A 9,733-nucleotide genomic window follows, 5' to 3' on the forward strand; every position below is an offset into this window, starting at 1 on the left:
ACTTTTCAGAGTAGAAAACCTCTATTTTTCACTAGGGAATATTTTTGTATTACAAAAAAAAAAATAGTTTTCCCTTAAAAATCGCTCCAAGTCAAAATAAAACATTTTGTTTTACCAAGCGCCCCCCCACCGCAAAGAGAAAGGGTAGAAAGATCCCCCACCCCTTCTCCCAAACGGGCTGTAATTCTGCCCTCTTTTTATTCTTTTTTTCTTTTTTCTATAATTTTAAATTTGCAAAGTTCTCCCCTGTCGATCCGACTTGTGGGATTAGAGACAAAAAGCCAATTACGAGCAAAAACGGCACGTGCACGGAAAATGTGCCAGGCACTCCCTGCTGCCACACCTTGAGCGCAGCCCCCGGCGACCAGACCCAGAAGGGGTAGAAATTTTGCTTTTTTTCCAATAATAATACTAATAACAAAGAACCTTCAAGCTGCAATAAACTTCTGCAAAGGATTCCAGCGGGTTTTTTGGAGTCAGGAGGGTTCGGGAGCCCACCCGAAGCACGGGACACTGGGGTCGCACCCCCGTCGTCCCCAGCTCCCCGCAGCATCGCTGCTCCTTCCAAAAAGCCCCTCGGAGCTCCTCTGGGCGTTGGGCAGTGATTTTTTTTCAGGGAGACCAGATGTTCCCAAGCGAATGAAATCACGAACGAAGAGTTTCTCTGAGCCCGGTCCCCAGCCAGCAGGACGAACGGCAGAGCCCGCCGGGGAGCCGAGAGTTTTGGCAATTCGCTTTGGTGCCCACCAAAGGGGGACGTGTCCCCCGGGATGCTGCACAGGCAGGGAAAACTTGCAAGGGGAACAAGCGGCGTTGGAGGCAAGCAGAACATTTTTAAGGCAGCAGTTCAAGAATGCCAACAGCAAGATCCCTTCGCGTGCCCGAGCCGGGAGAACCTCAGCATTTGGAGCCCGTCCTCCAGGCTCGGCCCCGCGTCCGCCTGCAGCACCGTGCCCGGTGTCGCCGAAGGAGGAAGGGGAGAGCCCCAGGTCCCTGCCCGCTGGAGGGCCGGTGAATGGCCCAGAGCACGCCGAATGCCTGGAGGAGATGGTGCAGGAGCGGCTGCAGGTGCAAACGGGAGCTGGTGCCGTGGAAGTGCTGACCGCAGTTTGACTCCGGCGTGTGCCCAAGTCGGGGATTGAGGTGTCGAGCTGTGAAACGCCCTTTCAAAAAGGAAATTTCCAGGCTGGCTTAATTCCAGAAAATCACTCCCAACTTCTCCTTCAGGGACATTTCCAAAGGCCTTTCGTTTTGGTTTCTGACTTTCTTCCCTTTCAGCTGTCATCCACAGCATTATGCAAACGTTTACAAGGGAAAGCACTGCCAACGACGTGGCGGATCTGCCGGAGCACCGAGGGTTCGGCGCTCTCAGTGCCGCTGCCTTCCTCCTGCTCAGCCCAGCGGGGGCTCTCAGAGGGACCCGGGACTCTTGGGGAAAGCAAGAAAACCACCCGCCTGCTCCCCCATCGCCTCTGCCTCCCTTCCCTTCTGCAGCCCGGCCTCCAGAGCTCCTCCAGCCTCGCTCCCCACCCAGAGGGCGATGCAGGGCAGGAGCTGTGGTGCCCACCAGGGTGCGAGGTGCCCACTGAGGTCCGATTTCGTTGAAATCCCCCCCTGGGACCACACCCCGGGGTCCTGCTTGCATGGCGCACACAGTGGCCAGGCTCCCAGACACACGCTTGTTTCTCAGGTGTTAAAACTTTGAGCGTTATTTAAGACTTTTGCCAAATCCCCTTCCCCAGATTTGTGTTCCCTTCTTCCTGCACAGCTGCAATGTGCTGAGGAACCTGCCCCAAGCCTGCTGCGGGCTCCTGCTTGCACCTACTTACGGGCTTTTTCAATAGGAAACAGCTTTCCTTGGCTCCGTTGCAGGGAAACTCTCCCCAGCTCCCCTCTTAAGTGTGCTCCTGTCCCTCCGAACACACCAAAAAAAAAGGCAGGAAGAGAAAACTTAGAGAAAAACTGCCCCCTGCTCCGTCTCCCCCAGCTCTCCCTGCTCCAAGCACAGGCTCACCGAAGGAGCGGGGACCCCGGCCCCTTCCCAGTTTGGTTGGGCTCGGGGGGCTCCAATGTGCAGCACCAGCCCCCCTCAACCCTCCTTGCACACCCGTGGGGACCAACCTGGGGGCTCTGTCTCATTGCTCCGGTTGCAGCCCCCCAGAAAACTTGAAGGCTACGTATTTCTGGGATTTTCTCCCTCGTCCGCCGGTCCTGAGAGCAGAAGGGGCTGGCCAGAAGCCCTCAGCCTCCTGTCCTCCCCCAGGAACAACCCCTGAATGGTTTCCAGAGGGCTGGGAGCTGCTTGCACCTGAGCTCCAAGAGCCCACGGGCGACAAAAGGTGCCGGGAAGAAGGGAGCAGGGAATTTGCAGAGCTGGGGGCGAGAAAAGGGAGGCTTTAGGGACCGGTAAGGAGGCTGTAAAGCACGAGGAGGCTGAGGCCTGGAGAAGCGTGCTCTGGGAGGCCACGCTGTGCTGGCTGAAGGAAGCGGCGAGAGGAAGGCTGCCCCTGCCCCAGCTGCAGCTGCTCCGGGAGGCCCCCGGCCTCTGGGCTTCTCCATGGCCTCGACAGAGCTGGGTGGGCACCCGGCCGTCGGCCTGAGCCCGGCCTCCCCCCGGCAGGGCCTGCCTTTGGTCCCGGTGCTGCGGCCGGGGGCGCGCGCGCTGCTGGCGCGTGCAGCCCAGAGCCGACTCCCGGCCTTCTGGCAAAGGATCTCAGGGACTCATGAGTTTTAGTTATTTGCTGGAAGGTTGGTTTGGTCTTAAAGGACGGCAGCGCAGGCAGAGCAGGGAGGTGGTGGCGGCCAGCCCCTTCCTCTTCCGGACATCACGAGCTCCAGCCCGCCAGGAGCCGCCTGGCGGGGCCGGGTGCTCGGCACCCACCAACAGCTCCGGGTTGCGCGGACGTCCTCCGAGCGGCGTCTCCTCACAGCGGCCACGCAGCTTGCAGGGATGCTGCTGCCGGGATCAGGCCGTGGGCCGCAGGAGGTGTCTGAAGGCCGCCACAATGCGGGCAGCTCTTGCCAAGGAACTCGCCTGGCTGTGGTGCGAGGCCCCTTTTCTGTCTCCTGCTTTGCTCGGACACCCGAAGTTCCTCTGCACTTAGCTTCCATCCATCACCCAGCTCCGGCAGCGGCTGAGCACAGGGGAACGTAGATATCGGGAGCACTTTTCAACACCCATCCGGTCAGACCTCCCCAAGGTTGGCTTCGCTGCGTGATAGCGGGGCGTGCTCCTCTTCCACCGCTCCTCTTCCAACACTCAAAGGGGTCAAATCGTCTGCAAACCAAGCGAGCAAAGGGAAATCCCGGAATAACGAATCCTCATCCCTAACGAACCATCTGGCTTCGTCCCCTGACTAGTCACAGCCCAGAGCAAAACAAGTTTCCAGAAAGAGCTAAAAGGGAATTTAAGGGCTTGGGTCCCCCACCGCCTCCGAGAGCGTCTCGGTGGTTTGGGAACAGAAATGCCACTGAGAGGCGGGTCGATCGGGACGGGATTTGTTTTCCCTGCCATCGGTCAGTTCACATCCTTACGCAGAAACGGTACCTCCAGTAAATCTAAACTATTGCAGATGCTCATCTTGGGATGGATAAATCACCTTCCAGGGGTATTGATTTCCTTCCACTAACTGTACGCAGGCCCAAACAGCTGAAGTTGGCGGAGCTGATTCCTGCCCATAAGCAAAACGCCATGTCATGCCTCTAACTCATCAAACTCCTTGGAAAGCCTTGGTTTCCACATCTATTGTACAAAGGGGCTTTGAAGGTGCTATTTTTTTGCTGCGACTGCTCAATAGAATATTTACAGACCTGATTTTATTGTTGCTTGATCTATCAATTCTTTTCCTCTCTGACTTGTATTTCAGTTTCTCCTTTCCTCTTCTTACAAAGGGGATTTGGGAGGGGGGAATGGAATGGGTTGTTGCTTTTGGAACCAATCTGCACTGATTTTTATGTCAATTAAACCTTCCATATGTACAGACTCTGGGACATTGTTCCAGTCTGCTGCAGCTCTGTTTACTTTGATTGATTTTAAGGCTGTGATGAAAAGATTTTTTTTTAAATTAAAGGAAAACTATAAAAAAAAAAAAAAAGAACTCTTTCTTAATGGATTTTGCATAACCAGAACCACCACGCGATGTTTCCAGGACTAATACTGAGCACATTTTCATGCTGATGAACCGGATTGCCCCACGAAGAACTCGATGGAGGTGCTGTGCCGGTGACCTGCTGAGTTGGGTGGCGCTGGCGCCAAGCAGCGGGTGCTGCTCACACGGGACGAGGGCAGAGCTCAGACCCTGTCCGCACCGCAGCAGCCCTTGGCCACGACCCGCTGCCACTGCTGGCAGCCCCAGCCAGGTACCCCTGGAGGCAGGTTTGGGTCATATATCGGGAAGAAATCCTTCCCCAGGAGGGCGGCGAGGCCCCGGTGCAGGCTGCCTGGAGGAGCTGGGGGTGCCCCATCCCTGGGGGGGGCCCGAGACCAGGTTGTATGGGGCTGGGGGCAGGAACCAGGTGGGCTTTGAGCTCCCTGCCAACCTCACCCATCCCACGACACTGTGACTATGACAAGGGCGGCTATCAGCGGGCAGACAGCTACCAGCTCGGCTGGGACTCCCCGCATTTCCTCCCCAAACCATCAATGGAGAGCTGGGCAGGGCTGGAAGAGGGCAGCGAGCTCCTTTCCCTCCCAGGCTCCCACCAAAGCCTCCTCCCCGGAGGCCGGCAGGCAGGGAATGCTCGGGACTCGCTGCGCGGACGAAGCAGCGCCCTTTGCCACGGCAAGGTCCGCAGCAGCAGAGCCCCCCGGGGCTTGTTGCCACCCCAGCAGCTTATTGCACACGCGCTGCCCGAGCTCACAGCGTGGATGCTCTGCAGCTCCTGGAATCGCACAGCTCCCTCCTACGCGTCCTCTAAATATACAGTAACACCCCGCAGGATGCAACGGCCAAGTTTTGGGTTCTTTCACTGCTTACAGGTCCCTCCTGGATACCCGGTGGCTGTCTCACGTCCCAGAGGCACCCAATGCTACCCAGATCTCCCCCAGCGTACAGATAATTCCTGCAGCAGGCTTAAGGCACCTGGACTTGGTGGTCTTTGTAGGGCCCTTCCAAATGAACTGCTCCATCCCATCCTGTCCTGTCCTATCCTATCCATCCTTATCCTATTCTATCCTATCCTATCCATCCCATCCCAGGGGACTGAATCTGAACGTCATGCCTTTGCATAACCCTGTGAAAGGACAGGCTCTTTACTGGTGCCAACAAAATCACTCTAGCGCTAGCTGTTGGCAACAAAAAACCAACGTTGGCTCCCTGCGACCTCCTCAGCGGTAACTGGTGGTCTGCAGGAAGCAAGCGTTCGGGCTAGTGCTGCAGCGATCCATGCTAAGATAGGAAAAACAGGTTGGAAAACTAGATTTAAGACACACAAAAATGCATTTAAACTCTTCCAGTTTCCGTCCTTTCTAGGCTTGCTCTTAAACCCCAAGAAATGTCCTATTTCTTGGTTCACATTTCAACAACCTCACCTACACATGGCAGCTCTTGCAGACTGGCTTCAGAAAAATAACTCTTAAAAATCAGATGGAGACTAAAAACCTTCAGCAGCTGTAGGAGTTGGCCTGTAGGATTTCCACCCCCACTGATGGATTTGCAAACCCCACTCTCAGTTTATAAATCTCAGCCTCGTTTTATTAACCCTGCTGTGGCTCCGCAAATCCTGTTAGAGATTCGCAAATCGCACCAATCTGCACCAAACGAAAAGCCCCAATTTATAAACCCACACGTTCTGCTTGGGCAGCAAGGCCGTGCCGTGACGAACCCGCTCCCGTGGTTTTCATCTCAGACTGCTGCTGCCTCCGCCTCCGGGGGAATCGCGGTGGCGTGGCTCTGGGAGCTTGAAGAAGAACGCCAAAAATTCAGGTTGGGGCGAACCGGAGGGTTGTTGCAATGGCTCTTCTCCAGTTTTCAGCCTTCACCTCCGCCTGCCCCAGCCTCCACCTGCTCTGGCCTTTACCTCCACCTGCTCCAGCCTTCACCTCCACCTGCTCCTTCACCTCCACCTGCTCCGACCTTCACCTCCACCTACTCCAGCCTCCACCTGCTCTGGCCTTCACCTCCACCTACCACAGCCTTCACCTGCCCCAGCCTTCACCTGCCCCAGCCTTCATTTCCACCTGCTCCAAACTTCACCTCCACCTGCTCCAGCCTCCACCTGCCCTGGCCTTCACCTCCACCTGCTCCGACCTCCACCTGCTCCAACCTTCACCTCCTCCTGCCCCAGCCTCCACCTGCTCCACCCTCCACATGCTCCGACCTTGACCTTCACCTCCACCTACCACAGCCTTCACCTGCCCCAGCCTTCACCTGCTCTGACCTTCACCTCCATCTGCCCCAGCCTTCACCTGCCCCAGCCTTCACCTGCCCCAGCCTTCATTTCCACCTGCTCCGACCTTCACCTCCACCTGCCCCAGCCTTCACCTGCTCTGACCTTCACCTCCACCTGCTCTGGCCTTCACCTCCACCTGCTCTGGCCTTCACCTCCACCTGCTCCTTCACCTCCACCTGCTCCGACCTCCACCTGCTCCAACCTTCACCTCCTCCTGCTCCAGCCTCCACCTGCTCCACCCTCCACATGCTCCGACCTTGACCTTCACCTCCACCTACCACAGCCTTCACCTGCCCCAGCCTTCACCTGCTCTGACCTTCACCTCCACCTGCCATAGCCTTCACCTGCCCCAGCCTTCATTTCCACCTGCTCCGACCTCCACCTCCACCTCCACCTGCCCCAGCCTCCAACTGCTCTGGCCTTCACCTCCACCTGCTCCTTCACCTCCACCTGCTCCGACCTTCACCTCCTCCTGCCCCAGCCTCCACCTGCTCCACCCTCCACAAGCTCCGACCTTCACCTCCACCTACCACAGCCTTCACCTGCCCCAGCCTTCACCTGCTCTGACCTTCACCTCTGCCTGCCCCAGCCTCCACCTGCTCTGGCCTTTACCTCCACCTGCTCCGACCTCCACCTGCTCCAACCTTCACCTCCTCCTGCCCCAGCCTCCACCTGCTCCACCCTCCACATGCTCCGACCTTGACCTTCACCTCCACCTGCCCCAGCCTTCACCTGCCCCAGCCTTCACCTGCTCTGACCTTCACCTCTGCCTGCCCCAGCCTCCACCTGCTCTGGCCTTTACCTCCACCTGCTCCGACCTCCACCTGCTCCAACCTTCACCTCCTCCTGCCCCAGCCTCCACCTGCTCCACCCTCCACATGCTCCGACCTTGACCTTCACCTCCACCTGCCCCAGCCTTCACCTGCCCCAGCCTTCATTTCCACCTGCTCCAACCTTCACCTCCACCTGACCCAGCCTCCACCTGCTCTGACCTCCACCTGCCCCAGCCTCCCCCCCCACCTTCCCCCACCCCCACCTTCCCCAGCCTCCCCCTCCCCCAGCCTTCACCCCCCCCCCCCAACACCTCCCCCGGCCTCCCCCCCCCCCCCAGCCTCCCCCCGGCCTCCCCGGCCTCCCCCCTGGCCCCGCCCCTCCCCGGCCTCCGCCTCTCCCGCAGCCAATCAGCGGCGCGCTCCGGCTCCCGGCCATATAAGGAGCGGCGCCGAGCCGAGCCGAGCCGAGCCGAGCCCACCCGAGCCCCCCCCCCCCGCATCCTCCACCCGGCTCCTGAACCCGACGGGAAAATCCCCGTTCCCAGCTTTTCCCAACACAAAATTAATTTAAAGCAACCCAAACTCGGGACTTTTGTCCGCCAACGCAAAAGCAGTTCCCGTTCATTCAGTGCCGGGGGATAAACGCATCTTCCTCGGCGGTTTCTTGCAAGATACATTAAAAAAAAATAAAAAATAATAAAAAAAAGAATATTTAGAATAGAAAAAAATTAAATAGAATATTTGGAATGGAAAAAATTAAACAGAAAAACCCCGAAGCCCCCGGTGCCTCGTGCCGGGGGATGCTCAGGTGGGTGGATGAACGCCGGGCGGAGCGTGCCTCCTGCCCAGAGCGATTCCCGGAGTCCCTGGTGAAGGGAACTGCGGAAGTTTATTTGTGTGTTCCCCCAGAAGGCAAACGCCTTGCAAAGATAAGGCCCGAAGAGCTATTTCGGGAGGTCTGCAGGAGGTGGAAAGCTGCACGCCCCCTGTTATCCCAGCTGCGGCGGTAAAATATGGTCGAATAACATGTTCAGAATGTGCTTGGAATAAAATCGATGGGATCCGAGCACTGCATGCACCCCGTTTTGTTACGGGAGCTGAGCAAATTCTCTTCTTGTCCCAGCACCCCAAGGAAGTGCTGAGCGTCTTCTTCAGTTCTGGTTTCTGCAGATCTCCTTGGAGGGGCGTTGCTCTGTAGGAAATCCGACCCACACACAGCGTCGTGCATCCTTCAAGTCCTTCTGCTTGCTGTTGATAGTTTCGCACAAAACGAAAGCACGGCGTTTCTTTCCGTAGACAATTCCTCCTTGGAGTACCGGAGTATTGAAATCCTTTGCCGAGTCCCAAGAGAGAGGGGGAAAAAATAGAAAATAGTTTGACCTACATTCACAGGAAGAGTTCTTGAGTTAGCAAGTTCCAACCAGTTTTCCAAATTAAAGCTCAGCAAGAGCTGGCTCACTTCCCCCAAACAAACAAACAACAACAAATTACAAAAAAAAAATAATCATTTCTTTGGAACCTACGTGAGCAGTGCCAAGAACACGACCGTGAGGCATGGAAATGGACAGCGAAGGGCTCATTTAGGACCCCTCCCACGACCCCATGGACCAGCAGGAGGCAGAAGCCCAGCAGCTGTTTTGGGATTATGCCCCAAACCAACCAGCTTCGGAACCACTTCTTGTCCCCGCGATAAAGGACTGCGAAAGGACAGGCCCTCGAATAGCGATACTTGAGACTGGAGATAAAAGAAAGTAGCAAGGAAAAAACTGAAAAAATACTGATTAACATTTGTGCTCTGGGAACCTTTTCCTCTATTCTGTACCCTCCATCCTACTGGAAGATCTCGGCGACATCGACGTCTCCATTAGTGTCCCGAGTCTGCCGAAGTCACTGCGCTGAAGACATCGCCTCGTTAAGGCTCCTGCTGACCGCCAAGGCTCTACCCGATCCCAGACCAAGACATGGGACTATGCCACGAACGACTGCTGGTGCTGGGTCGGATCCTGCCGTGGGACGGGCAGGTGGATCGGATGGTTTCTTATGGCCCATTCCTAATTTTATTTGATCTCTAACCAACTAATTGTAACTGACTCTAATAATAATCCCAATTAATCAATATATAGGGTACTTTTAGTCCTGAAGACTAGCTTTGGACAGAGGTTTGCATCCCTAATCTTTCACCTCAAGAAAAAGATACCATGCTTACAGATGCTGATTCAGTGAAACTTCCCTGCTCAGCACAACACCAGCAGATGTTCATTTTTCATCCATTTTCATCGCGGGCTTACGTGCTTTCCCAAATTAGGGATACCAAGAAGGGAACTGTAGACACCCAAAGCAGAACTATATCATCTCCTGAGCATTTTGCCATTATTAAGCTCAGGTTTTGGCATCGAGTTTGTTTCATTGAGGTGTTTCATTGCACCGCGGGCAATTGGGAGTGGTGGTGGCTGGGCTAGGAGCCGCGTGTTTATCAACATTTTCACGTGCAGATGGAGGCGGGTTCATTTCTCCAGCTAGGAAAGACGCTGCTCAGCCCTATTTCTTTTTACGTAGTGTTTGCCCAGAGC

The sequence above is a fragment of the Anser cygnoides genome, chromosome 33 (genome assembly GCF_040182565.1).
Source record: "Anser cygnoides isolate HZ-2024a breed goose chromosome 33, Taihu_goose_T2T_genome, whole genome shotgun sequence".
In the NCBI taxonomy this organism is placed as follows: Eukaryota; Metazoa; Chordata; class Aves; order Anseriformes; family Anatidae; genus Anser; species Anser cygnoides.